Source organism: Bufo bufo, chromosome 8 (genome assembly GCF_905171765.1).
Source record: "Bufo bufo chromosome 8, aBufBuf1.1, whole genome shotgun sequence".
NCBI classification, from domain to species: Eukaryota; Metazoa; Chordata; class Amphibia; order Anura; family Bufonidae; genus Bufo; species Bufo bufo.
The window spans coordinates 153521205-153535531 of record NC_053396.1 but is presented as its reverse complement, the minus strand read 5'-3'; positions in this window follow the sequence as shown (position 1 = coordinate 153535531).

Sequence of the window (14327 nt, the reverse complement as noted above, 5' to 3'; positions counted from 1 at the left end):
GAGAAATCTGGTTTGCCAGGGCATACGAGCTGAAGTGGGTATGGATGTTGGGCGGAGCTCCTATGTCCTGGCAGACGCCTTTCCCCTCCTTTTTCTTTTTTTGGCAGAGATTTTTTCATCCACATTGATCGATGCAAATGAAGAAATCTGTGCCGTTCATTTTTTTCTTTCAGCCCAGAGGCTGAACGGAAAAAAAAAATCTCATTACCCGTATGCTCAATATAAGGAGAATAGCAGAAACTCCTAATGCTGGGCATACATGTAATGATTGCGGAGACCCTCAAATGCCAGGGCAGTACAAACACCCCACAAATAACACCATTTTGGAAAGAAGACACCCCAAGGTATTCGCTGAGGGGCATATTGAGTCCATGAAAGATTGAAATTTTTGTCCCAAGTTAGCGGAAAGGGAGACTTTGTGAGAACAAAATCCAAAAAATCAATTTCCGCTAACTTGTGCCAAAATTTTTTTTTTTCAATGAACTCGCCATGCCCCTCATTGAATACCTTGGGGTGTCTTCTTTCCAAAATGGGGTCACATGTGGGGTATTTATACTGCCCTGGCATTTTAGGGGCCCCAAAGCGTGAGAAGAAGTCTGGTATCCAAATGTCTAAAAATGCCCTCCTAAAAGGAATTTGGGCCCCTTTGCCCACCTAGGCTGCAAAAAAGTGTCACACATGTGGTATCTCCGTATTCAGCAGAAGTTGGGGAATATGTTTTGGGGTGTCATTTTACATATACCCATGCTGGGTGAGATAAATATCTTGGTCAAATGCCAACTTTGTATAAAAAAAATGGGAAAAGTTGTCTTTTGCCAAGATATTTCTCTCACCCAGCATGGGTATATGTAAAATTACACCCCAAAACACATTCCTTACCTTCCCCTGAGTACGGAGATACCAGATGTGTGACACTTTTTTGCAGCCTAGCTGGGCAAAGGGGCCCACATTCCAAAGAGCACCTTTCAGATTTCACAGGTCATTTACCTACTTACCAGACATTAGGGCCCCTGGAAAATGCCAGGGCAGTATAACTGCCCCACAAGTGACCCCATTTTGGAAAGAAGACACCCCAAGGTATTCCGTGAGGGGCATGGCAAGTTCCTAGAATTTTTTATTTTTTGTCACAAGTTAGTGGAAAATGATGATTTTTTTTTTTTTTTTTTTTTTTCATACAAAGTCTCCTATTCCACTAACTTGTGACAAAAAAAAAAAATTTCCATGAACTCACTATGCCCATCAGCGAATACCTTGGGGTCTCTTCTTTCCAAAATGGGGTCACTTGTGGGGTAGTTATACTGGTATCTCCGTACTCAGGAGAAGGTGGGGAATGTGTTTTGGGGTGTCATTTTATATATACCCATGCTGGGTGAGAGAAATATCTTGGCAAAAGACAACTTTTCCCATTTTTTTATACAAAGTTGTCATTTGACCAAGATATTTATCTCACCCAGCATGGGTATATGTAAAAAGACACCCCAAAACACATTCCTCAACTTCTCCTGAGTACGGCAATACCACATGTGTGACACTTTTTTGCAGCCTAGGTGGGCAAAGGGGCCCATATTCCAAAGAGCACCTTTCGGATTTCACTCGTCATTTTTTACAGAATTTGATTTCAAACTCCTTACCACACATTTGGGCCCCTAGAATTCCAGGGCAGTATAACTACCCCACAAGTGACCCCATTTTGGAAAGAAGACACCCCAAACTATTCCGTGAGGGGCATGGCGAGTTCCTAGAATTTTTTATTTTTTGTCACAAGTTAGTGGAAAATGATGATTTTTTTTTTTTCATACAAAGTCTCATATTCCACTAACTTGTGACAAAAAATAAAAACTTCCATGAAGTTAGTGGAATATGAGACTTTGTATGAAAAAAAAAAAAAAAAAAAAATCATCATTTTCCACTAACTTGTGACAAAAAATAAAAAATTCTAGGAACTCGCCATGCCCCTCACGGAATAGCTTGGGGTGTCTTCTTTCCAAAATGGGGTCACTTGTGGGGTAGTTATACTGCCCTGGAATTCTAGGGGCCCAAATGTGTGGTAAGGAGTTTGAAATCAAATTCTGTAAAAAATGACGAGTGAAATCCGAAAGGTGCTCTTCTGAATATGGGCCCCTTTGCCCACCTAGGCTGCAAAAAAGTGTCACACATCTGGTATCTCCGTACTCAGGAGAAGGTGGGGAATGTGTTTTGGCGTGTCATTTTACATATACCCATGCTGGGTGAGAGAAATATCTTGGCAAAAGACAACTTTTCCCATTTTTTTATACAAAGTTGTCATTTGACCAAGATATTTATCTCACCCAGCATGGGTATATGTAAAAAGACACCCCAAAACACATTCCTCAACTTCTCCTGAGTACGGGGATACCAGATGTGTGACACTTTTTTGCAGCCTAGGTGGGCAAAGGGGCCCATATTCCAAAGAGCACCTTTCGGATTTCACTCGTCATTTTTTACAGAATTTGATTTCAAACTCCTTACCACACATTTGGGCCCCTAGAATGCCAGGGCAGTATAACTACCCCACAAGTGACCCCATTTTGGAAAGAAGAGACCCCAAGGTATTCGCTGATGGGCATAGTGAGTTCATGGAAGTTTTTATTTTTGTCACAAGTTAGTGGAATATGAGACTTTGTATGAAAAAAAAAAAAAAAAAAAAAAAATCATCATTTTCCACTAACTTGTGACAAAAAATAAAAAATTCTAGGAACTCGCCATGCCCCTCACGGAATAGCTTGGGGTGTCTTCTTTCCAAAATGGGGTCACTTGTGGGGTAGTTATACTGCCCTGGCATTCTAGGGGCCCAAATGTGTGGTAAGGAGTTAGAAATCAAATTCTGTAAAAAATGATGAGTGAAATCCGAAAGGTGCTCTTTGGAATATGGGCCCCTTTGCCCACCTAGGCTGCAAAAAAGTGTCACACATCTGGTATCTCCGTACTCAGGAGAAGGTGGGGAATGTGTTTTGGGGTGTCATTTTATATATACCCATGCTGGGTGAGAGAAATATCTTGGCAAAAGACAACTTTTCCCATTTTTTTATACAAAGTTGTCATTTGACCAAGATATTTATCTCACCCAGCATGGGTTTATGTAAAAAGACACCCCAAAACACATTCCTCAACTTCTCCTGAGTACGGGGATACCAGATGTGTGACACTTTTTTGCAGCCTAGGTGGGCAAAGGGGCCCATATTCCAAAGAGCACCTTTCGGATTTCACAGGTCATTTTTTACTGAATTTGATTTCAAACTCTTTACCACACATTTGGGCCCCTAGAATGCCAGGGCAGTATAACTACCCCACAAGTGACCCCATTTTGGAAAGAAGAGACCCCAAGGTATTCGCTGATGGGCATAGTGAGTTCATAGAACTTTTTATTTTTTGTCACAAGTTAGTGGAATATGAGACTTTGTAAGAAAAAAAAAAAAAAAAAAAAATCATCATTTTCCGCTAACTTGTGACAAAAAATAAAAAGTTCTATGAACTCACTATGCCCATCAGCGAATACCTTAGGGTGTGTACTTTCAGAAATGGGGTCATTTGTGGGGTGTTTGTACTGTCTGGGCATTGTAGAACCTCAGGAAACATGACAGGTGCTCAGAAAGTCAGAGCTGCTTCAAAAAGCGGAAATTCACATTTTTGTACCATAGTTTGTAAACGCTATAACTTTTACCCAAACCATTTTTTTTTTACCCAAACATTTTTTTTTTATCAAAGACATGTAGAACTATAAATTTAGAGCAAAATTTCTATATGGATGTCGTTTTTTTTGCAAAATTTTACAACTGAAAGTGAAAAATGTCATTTTTTTGCAAAAAAAATCGTTAAATTTCGATTAATAACAAAAAAAGTAAAAATGTCAGCAGCAATGAAATACCACCAAATGAAAGCTCTATTAGTGAGAAGAAAAGGAGGTAAAATTCATTTGGGTGGTAAGTTGCATGACCGAGCAATAAACGGTGAAAGTAGTGTAGGTCAGAAGTGTAAAAAGTGGCCTGGTCTTTCAGGGTGTTTAAGCACTGGGGGCTGAGGTGGTTAACAAGTGGGAGACACATATGCAAACTGTTGTATTTCCTTCACCGTTCACCTGATTTGGATGTAAATACCCTCAAATTAAAGCTGACAGTCTGCAGTTAAAGCACATCTTGTTCGTTTCATTTCAAATCCATTCTGGTGGTGTACTGTATAGAGCCAAAAATGTTAGAATTGTGTCGATGTCCCAATATTTTTGGACCTGACTGTAACTGCAGTATTTAAAGTTTGTATTGGACTGTCACAAATGCAGCAAAGGCCCCAAATGTATTATCTTGCACAAAATGGGTGTTTTTTTTTTAAACCAGAATATAACTGCAGTATTGAAAGCTTGTATTGGACTGTCACAAATGCAGTAAAGGCCCCAAATGTAATGTTTTGCACAAAATGGGTGTTTTTTGTAATGCCACACTGAGATACCTTGACGGTGGTGCAAAAGGGCTCCGTTGTGTTCCTGACAGGAATACATTGGCTAAAGTCTTAGTTCCTAACATCAGTTTGAGGGATTGGCCAGTGTTGTCAGTTGCATATCATTGTGGAGCACCTTTCGCAGTGACCTATACACTTTGACCAGAAAAAACGTAAAGAGTGAAGTGCGTATATATTTTCTTGTAGTACTGAAAAATGCCCCTATAAGCTTTCACCGGAAATAATGACAGAAGCCAACTGAGAATATAATTATCTTTTTTTTTACTGTAATACTCCCCTATACGCTTTAAACATAAATTACTGCAACACTGCAGTGTGTATATATATATATATATATATATATATTATTTTTAAAAAATATTATTATGCCCCTATATGCCTTTACCCGAAATAGCTGCAACAGTGCAGTGAGTATTGTAGGGATTTGTTCTGGTTGACAGGACAAGCGGACACAGTATAGAGGCAAAGACCAGTTTGTAACTCAAAAAAACTTCTGTGTTTTATTCACACTTCGGGCAACAAAACAGTCCATTTGCAGTTTTGGTGTTCATTCACACCTAGACAGTTCATACAGCAACACAGTCCCCTGTTATCCTAGGTGTTAGTTCATACCCGATCAGCATTTCTCAGGACAGAGCAGACCTCCCAAATTCAGGCCTCCAGCCTAGCACACGGCTCAGATCCCAATCCAGCGATTGCCAGAGCCCATCTGTCAGAGAGAGAGGTAATCACACCCAGCTGACATTGCCCGCTGTTTTTTTTATAGACCAGTCAAGACCCGGCCTGGAACGTACAGAGTAGTCATCCACCCAGCACTTTGACTACTCCCAGTAAGAGCCATCCCGTATCAGCTATTACAGCTACAGTGGATATAAAAAGTGTACACACTCCTTTTAAAATGTCAGGTTTCTGTGCTGTAAAAAAATGAGACAAGGATAAATCATTTCAGAACTTTTTCCACCTTTAATGTGACCTATAAACTGTACCACTCAATTGAAAAACAAACTGAAATCTTTTAGGTGGAGGAAAGAAAAAAACGAAACTAAAAAAAATGTGGTTGCATAAGTGTGCACACCCTCTTATAACTGTGGATGTAGCTGTGTTCAGAATTATGCAATCACATTCAAAATCATGTTAAATAGGAGTCAGCATACACCTGCCATCATCAAAGTGCCTCTGATTAACCCCAAATAAAGTGCAGCTGCTCTAGTTGGTCTTTCCTGAAATTTTCTTAGTCGCACACAGCAAAAGCCATGGTCCACAGAGAGCTTCCAAAGCATCAGAGGGATCTCATTGTTAAAAGGTATCAGTCAGGAGAAGGGTACAAAAAATTTGCCAAGGCATTAGATATACCATGGAACACAGTTAAGACAGTCATCATCAATTGGCGAAAATATGGCACAAAATTTATGAAAAGACGAGAAGAAAACTGGTCTGGGAGGCAACCAAAAGGCCTACAGCAGCATTAAAGGGGTTGCCGGGTTCAGAGATGAACCCAGACATACCCTTATTTTCACCGCAGTAGCCCCCCTGATGTTGGCATCGGAGCATCTCATGCTCCGATACGCTCCCTTGCCCTGCGCTAAATCACGCAGGGCACGGGCTCGCCCGGCAGTGTGTTTGGTGACATCACTGGCTCTGATGGGCGGGCTTTAGCGCTGCCCTAGCCGTTTTACTGACTAGGGCAGCTCTAAATCCCGCCCATCAGTGCCAGTGACGTCACCGGGGTTCCTGGCAACCCCATGGGGAGCCCGTTACATTACCGGATCTCCAAAAAATGCCTTTGCATGAACTGCTCCGATGCTCATGTCAGGTGGGCTGCCTGGGTGAAAATGGAGGGATGTCCGGGTTCAGCTCGGACAACCCCTTTGAATGAGCTGTAGGAATATCTGGTAAGTACTGGCTGTGTGGTACATGTGACAACAATCTCCCGTATTCTTCATATGTCTGGGCTATGGGGTAGTAGAGTGGCAAGACGAAAGCCCTTTCTTACGAATAAAAACATCCAAGCCAGGCTACATTTTGCAAAAACACATCTGAAGTCTCCCAAAAGCATGTTTGAAAAGGTGTTATGGTCTGATGAAACCAAGGTTGAACTTTTTAGCCATAATTCCAAAAGATATGTTTGGCCCAAAACCAACACTGCACATCACCAAAAGAACACCATACCCACAGTGAAGCATGGTGGTGGCAGCATCATGCTTTGGGGCTGTTTTTCTTCAGCTGGAACTGGGGCCTTAGTTAAGCTAGAGGGAATTATGAACAGTTCCAAATACCAGTCAATATTGGCACAAAACCTTTAGGCTTCTGCTAAAAAGCTGACCATGAAGAGGAACTTCATCTTTTAATATGACAACGACCCAAAGCATACATCCAAATCAACAAAGGAGTGGCTTCACCAGAAGAAGATTAAAGTTTTGGAATGGCCCAGCCAGAGCCCAGACCTGAATATGATGGAAAATCTGTGGGGTGATCTGAAGAGGGCTGTGCACGGGAGATGCCCTCGCAATCTGACAGATTTGTAGTGTTTTTGCAAAGAAGAGTGGGCAAATCTTGCCAAGTCAAAATGTGCCATGCTGATAGACTCATACCCAAAAAGACTGAGTGCTGTAATAAAATCAAAAGGTGCTTCAACAAAGTATTAGTTTAAGGGTGTGCACACTTATGCAACAATATTATTTTATTTTTATATTTTTTCTTCCCTCTACCTTAAAGATTTTAGTTTGTTTTCCAATTGAGTTGTACAGTTTATAGGTCACATTAAAGGTGGAAAAAGTTCTGAAATGATTTATCTTTGTCTATTTTTTTTTTACATCACAGAAACCTGACATTTTAACAGCGGTGTGTAGACTTTTTATATCCACTGTATACTAAATAGCAAGGTGTCAAACAACAACTGCTGACACATGAAAACTGGCTCTTACTCCACCGAGGCCAGGAATCTTGGTGACACATACCTGACGTCCACGACTGACCTTTGCGCCTTCCTACAGTATATATTTTTCTTGTCTTACTGAAATACGCCCATATACACTTTCAACAGAAATAACTGCAAAAGTGAACTGAGATACATTTTCCTTGTTGTACTGAACTGCACCAGTATAAGTTATCACCAGAAGGAACTGCAACAGTGCAGTGTGTATATATTTTTTGTTGTTGTAGTGAAATACGCCCCTATACACTTTCAACAGAAATAACTGCAGAAGTGAAATGCGTATATATTTTTCTTGTAGTGGAACAGGCACTCTATCACCTGAAGCTGCAGAGAGGTGTTTCTACAGGTCAATGTGGTGTTTAAATACAGTGTGCGCTGAGACAGTATATCATATAAAAATATATATTTATTTAATTATTAGGACATCCAATTCACGTGATTTCTCAATATAGGTAAAAAAGTATAACGATCGGTTTATAAAAAAAAATGAAAAAATAGATAAAAATTTAAAATAAAAATAAGAATAAAAATAAAGAGTGGTCAAAAAGGGTAAAAAGTCTAATTAAATATAGTCTTATAGGTATAGTTCATTCATATATCAACCTGGTGGAGATCCCAAGTAAGAGTACCAGCTATGAGAAGTGGGGTGGGTCCCGTTCTCTGGGTGTTTAACCTAGGTATGTCCCCTGTGATCCACTGTGGTTTGCGGGGAGCGGTTAAGTGTATAAAGGAAGTATTTCACCTGGTCTCGTGGTGACAGATGATTTGCCATATCCTGGGCATCTCTTTCTCCCCCTGTGGGTTAGTGTGCTGGGGCGGCAATGTTTGTTCTGGCCTGCGGTGAGTCCTGTGGACTGTAGCTTGCTTCCGGGTAGTGGATCACGTGTCTGCCGGTGGGTCACGTGGCGTCCCATGTGACCGGAGTGCGGCTGGAGTTTGAATCTTCTTAGCGCGCAATTAGTGGATACCGCTTCTCCTCTAGTTCATGCGGTATGTTGCGGTTTCTCATAGAGATAATGCTTTAGGACAGACGCGTTTCGAAGCTAGCTGCTTCTTCCTCAGTGGCTTAGCATTATCCCTGATGTATGCGTCTTTTTATATCCACCTGGGGGTGTTGCCATGTGGCTGATTGGGGTTGGCTAAAAAGGTGGGCCGGATTCCCATATTGAATAGGTAGTATTGGATAGGGATGGAGAGAAATAATCTCTTTATAATTAAAAAAAATCTTTATAATGAAAAAATTATAAATGGATGTATGGTGTGTCAATTGTGAGTATCTTTAATGCAAATATCTTAGTGTAGAGTTCACCTTGGAGAGGTTTTGCTCATTCTGTTAGTAGTCCACTTCTGTCATATAAGTTTGTCTGCGTTCAGTATTTCCAAAACGCAGGTGCGTTTTAGTTGCGTTTTTGGTGCGTTTTGTGTGCCTATTTGTGTCTATCTTGGTGATTCATTAGAACATTGTTCAATATTGTGTGTTTGTCTTTGTTTGTGATGTGGGTGAGACTATATGTCATTCTATGGGATTATTTATGTTTTTTTATGTTTGTTTGTTTGTTTGTTTTTTTCTCTGGTTTTTTCGTTTTGAGAAATCATGTGAATTGGATGTCCTAATAATTAAATAAATATATATTTTTATATGATATACTGTCTCAGCGCACACTGTATTTAAATACCACATTGACCTATAGAAACACCTCTCTGCAGCTTCAGGTGATAGAGTGCCTGTTCCATTCCATATACTGTACTTACCTGATACATCTTGTAATGGGTTACACTCTCAGGTAGGGCGGCGATGACAGAATCTCTTGCAGACCACAGGGTTAAAGTACAAGTGTTGCTTTATTTATCACACTCCGGCAATACAGGCAACCTCAGTTATGATTCACTGGGTAAGGTGAAGGTCCAGCACCACAAAACATAAACCAAAAATAAACTCCTGCCCGTCTGGGCTCTACCTAAACATATGACTCACCTCTAAGTACCGCTTAGTGTCAGGGTCTCAGGCTCCAAGCCTTAGCAGATTCCACTCATCAAGCATCAGTCCACACAGGGGAGAGATCAGGTTTCGCATAGCCTTGTGGCCCCTCAGTCCTCCTAACTGAGACCACACACAGAGCCTCTGCTCCAGTATCACAGACACTCTCCCTTCTCCCAGACTGACCTACTCTGAGGCGCTTTATGCCAGCCTGATTACCGCAGGCCTCACCCGCAATCACCTCAGGTAGAAAGCAAAACCCATACTGGAAGGGTGTGGACTGGCAACTCCCTCTACCAAGCCTAGCCACTAGTCCAAGTAAAATCCAGCCCAGAAAATGTATACAAAAATGTCTCAGCAAACTATGCTTTGCTGAGACTACTGCCACTCTCTGGATTTTATCTGTCTCACCCATCTGAGGTACCTGAAGTGGTACAACACACCTTCCAGCACTGTTCACATTACCACAATCTCCTCAAAAGGATTGTGGGCAGTCCTGGCACAAGAGCACCTAGGTCCACTAGTTGTGTAGGGTGAGCCGCCATTTACTATATTCATTTTTCTTGTAGTACTGATATAAGATACTAAAGATACTAAGATATAAGCCACTAAAGGCTTTTTAACATAACACTTGCAGCCCAATAACAAAAAGTTGGAATGACAGAGCTGTCTAATGACTGGATCCCCAAATAATTGTTCCCTGCAATTGTAAATAGCTTTCCTATCAATGTCTCTAGCGCTTTCTGACATCTCTCCCTGCACTAAGATGCTGTGAAATGATTTCTATCCTTTACCTGCACATATAAATAGTTTTCTCTGTCTTTTTTCCCCACAATCGTTTTTCCGCTTGCTGTTCCTAGTGCCTACACACGTCTGTCCCTGCACTCTTAATGCTTGAAAATGGCAGAATCTAAAATGGCTGCCGTATTTATAGGGCTGTAACATCACAGGGCTGGCTGGGCGCTGATTGGCTGCATGCAGGCATGTCAATCTGGCTGATCCCGCCTTCCCAGAGTTCCTTGCCTCATGTCCTCAGTCCTCACACGTGTAGCCGCCATTTTAAGAAAATTTGCATTCGTTGCCAATCATATTTTTCCTGACATTTGGATCGAATTCCACTTTGTCAGTTTCGATACGCTCATCTTTAATTATTTTATTGTATTTATTTATTTCCCTCGACCAAAAGAAACAGAACTCCAACGCTTATAAAGACATTTCATAAAAATATTCAGCAACGGATTTTGGACTTATGTAGTTAAAATAGGAAAAGTTGAAGCAAATAATTAAAGCTAGTTTTCACTTTGCAGCCACTTTAAAACCTTAGGGATTGTGAGCAATTCTCTAATACATGCCTATTATCCAAATCCCTACTAACGGTGCCTGCATTCTGTTAATAGCATCACAATTTGATATGCCCCCTGCTGCCCTCCTCTATTATCTAAAGATGCTTATTCGTGCACTAAGCGTCTTTAGTATATAAAGAGTATAAAAAAAAAATAGTATATAACTGGACTGACTATCCCAATTTTATGAACATCTAGAATGACGATACTATTGTCGTTAATAGGCTCTGGGTCTTTTCAGATCATGAGGCCTCATGAACACGGCCGTTGTTTGGGTGCCGCAAAAGGTACGGACAGCACTCCGTGTGCTGTCCGCATCTGTTGCTCAGCTCCGCATCCCCGCTAAAAAAATATAACATGTCCTATTTTTGTCCGCGCTTTGCGGACAAGAATAGGCATTTATATTGACGGCCGCCTGTTCCGCAAATTGTGGAAGGAACACGGGTGGCTTCACTTTTTTTGCAGACCGCAAAAACGGAACGGTCATGTGCATGAAGCCTTATGCTGAAAATTCCTAAGTAGCAAACATGTTCCTTGAGAAAGAACCATAAAATAACAATTCAATTTAGTAATTGCCAATTGCTTTTTTTTTTACCAGTAGGCACAGGAGACTGATCTAATTGGCAAAGAGTATCTAATAGTGTAATTTCTTGGGTCCCTGGATCATGAAATGACATTTTGATGGAATCATCTGGACATCAGTGAGTGAGATGTGCTTTATTGTGTTTAGCCACCGGGTCGGAAATTAGCGAGACTGCCTTCCAAAGACCTTCTCTTCACTGGTCTGATATATATATGCATTCACTATCAATAAGAATGTTGACAGTTATGGAATTTTCATTCTCTCTGGACTGAGTATAATTTGTGGAGAAAAGAGAAATGATCTCTAATAAAGATTTAATAAAGGAGCGGCTGGTAAGAAAGAAAAAAAAAATGGTGTCTTTTATCAGAAAATTACAAATGAGAAAACGCTCATGAGCGGCATACATAAGCAGCACATGGTGTAATTATTCCTAGTGCGGGATTTTAAGCCTGTCTGAATCTTTTCTGAGAGTAAATCATTATCCGGAGCAGGAGCTGTCATATAAGCACCCTCCGGGCTGGGCGCAGCCTCCAGCACTCTTCTCTAAGCTGCTGCTTTCCTATTTTGTCTGATTCTTTTTGATATTTGATCCAGCCTGCAAACATGTTCAAAACTGAGGAATTCAATTAACAAGGGATCGTTTTTTGTCTTTCTGGAGACCATATATGAAAGCCTAAAAGCCTAAAAGCAAAAGAAAGCGGGATTCCACACAGAGAGCTTTATTTATTAGCTTATTTGCATACATTAATTGTTTGCACAGCAGCGGTTAAATGAGATATTTCCCATTAATTTCAGTGAGAATTTTAGATATTCTCTCTACACCATTTATAGCCAAGAAGATTTTGTCAATGTAGCAGAGGTTTGTTGCGCTGGACTTGCAGGATAACAGGCTGAACTGGATGGACAGATTTCTTTTTTCAGCCTTATAAACTATATTACTATGTTACTTGTTAGTAAAATATTTACTTTGTGACACTAAAGTCCTCACAGAGGAATAATACTGATATCTTTTCTGTCTATTTAAATCAAAAGTACTCACTGCCTAATAAAACGGTTAAAAAGTGAAAATAACAAAATTATTTATTAACGGTACTTGTTTAAATTACAGCTATTCCCTCTCATTATATTTGAAGGTAGACAGATCTGATATAAAATAAATGTAGGTCAAAATATTTTCAACTTCCCCCCCAAATGGAACTGCGGACATGTTGTCACTATTTATGGATTTTCCCAGTGATGTTAAATATGCCCACAGTTGGATCCCAAGTGAATGAGTGGTAGTAGAGAGCCGTGCCTGTCTTTATATTTTATTACTGGCTATGGGTTAGCTGCCATTATTCAGCAGGGGTCCATGTCCATAACCCCAGAAGCATCTCAGTGGTGCTAGTGTACTTGGCTACCAGAGTACTTATATGGGAGACCCCCACCACCACTTGCATAGGCTACCTAGTAGTACCCTGCCCTGCTTGACGCGTTTCTCGTTGCCCTATGTCGGGCACCTTATCAGGAGCTATGACTAAGCAGGTGCTAAATATTCATAGTCTAATTGCCTAATGCTGTAGACAAGCGGAAGACGCTGCATGTGTATCGCGCAGCAGCATCGGGGATGGTATGGCCGCGCGCGCTCCCCCCGTTCCTGTCATTAAGTAGAGGTAAGCTGGGAAGACGAGCAGGGAAGCTGTCTCAGGTGGCCAATCAGAGGAGAGGGGCGAATACATTGAACATGACGTCCCCCGGTGCTCCTGTACCGCCTATGAATCGTGTATTGCACTCCTGCTCGTGGATTAGAATGTAAGGTGGGACCCTTAGGCAGATAACGATGATACAGGAGAGAGAGAAGATGTAAGAATACAGGTACATCAAAGGACGGGGGATTCAGATAAAGCGTAATTACTATGGAGGTGCTTACACAGACATTAAATAATCATAATGCATATGACATGGAGGGAGCACATAGTGATTTTATAAAATAAATTATTGTTGACAATAAATAATGCAAAAAATAATAATGAGGTCAACAATTACAATGTCCCAAATATTTAACACAGCTGGTCTTACAATGAAAAAATTGACTATTTGCGATATGTCAAAATGCATATTGGGGACAATTCACAAAACTAGAATGTGTTGATCAGAGCTGGTAGAGAAGGTATAGGGAAAGGCACTAGGGCTAAATGAAACACTTATAACTATTCCGTTCATTAAGGCCCTTTGGTTTCTCTGTACAATCCCTTGAAAACTGATCGTTTTCATGTCCCCTGCGTGTGAGTCCACGACGTGTCGTGCTATTAGAGTGTCTCTCTTATTACGGATATCCCCCAGATGTTCCCCGACACGTCGTCTGAACTCCCGAATCGTTTTTCCATCGTATTACAGGCCACAGGAGCAAGTGATGAGATAAATAACTCCCGTGGTCTTGCAATTAATGAACGTCCTGATTTAAAATTTTGCATTGGTGACAGTGCTGGTAAATATTTTGCTGACTTTTATTGAGTTACATGCAATACAGCCACTGCATCTAAAATTACCTTTGATGTCAGTGGAAAGCCATGTGCGTGTATGGACAGGTTTTAGGAAGCTATGGACCAGCTGGTCCCCTAGGTTCCATCCTCTCCAAAAGGTGATTGAGGGGGAATCCCCAATAAAATTACCAATATCCGGGTCCATTTTCAGGATACCCCAGGATTTACCTCACCTCCTGATGCCCTAAATAAAAAGTCCCAATGATTCTCGTGACTTTGTCTTTGTTGTCCTTGATCTTACGGATCAACAGATCTTTTCTGTCACAGCACCACGCATTATGGTATGCATCATTAAGGACCATATCTGGGTATCCTCTTGATTAAAATTTTTGTCTTAAATCATCAGAATCATTTTTAAAATCAAGAGTCTGTGAGCAGTTGCGTCTTGCTCTTAGGTATTGTCCCCTTTATATAGTAAACTATTAGTGGCTGTTGGCTTTCTATAAACCCTTGTAATGAGGTGTCCATCACTTCCCCTGGTGATGTATAAGTCCAA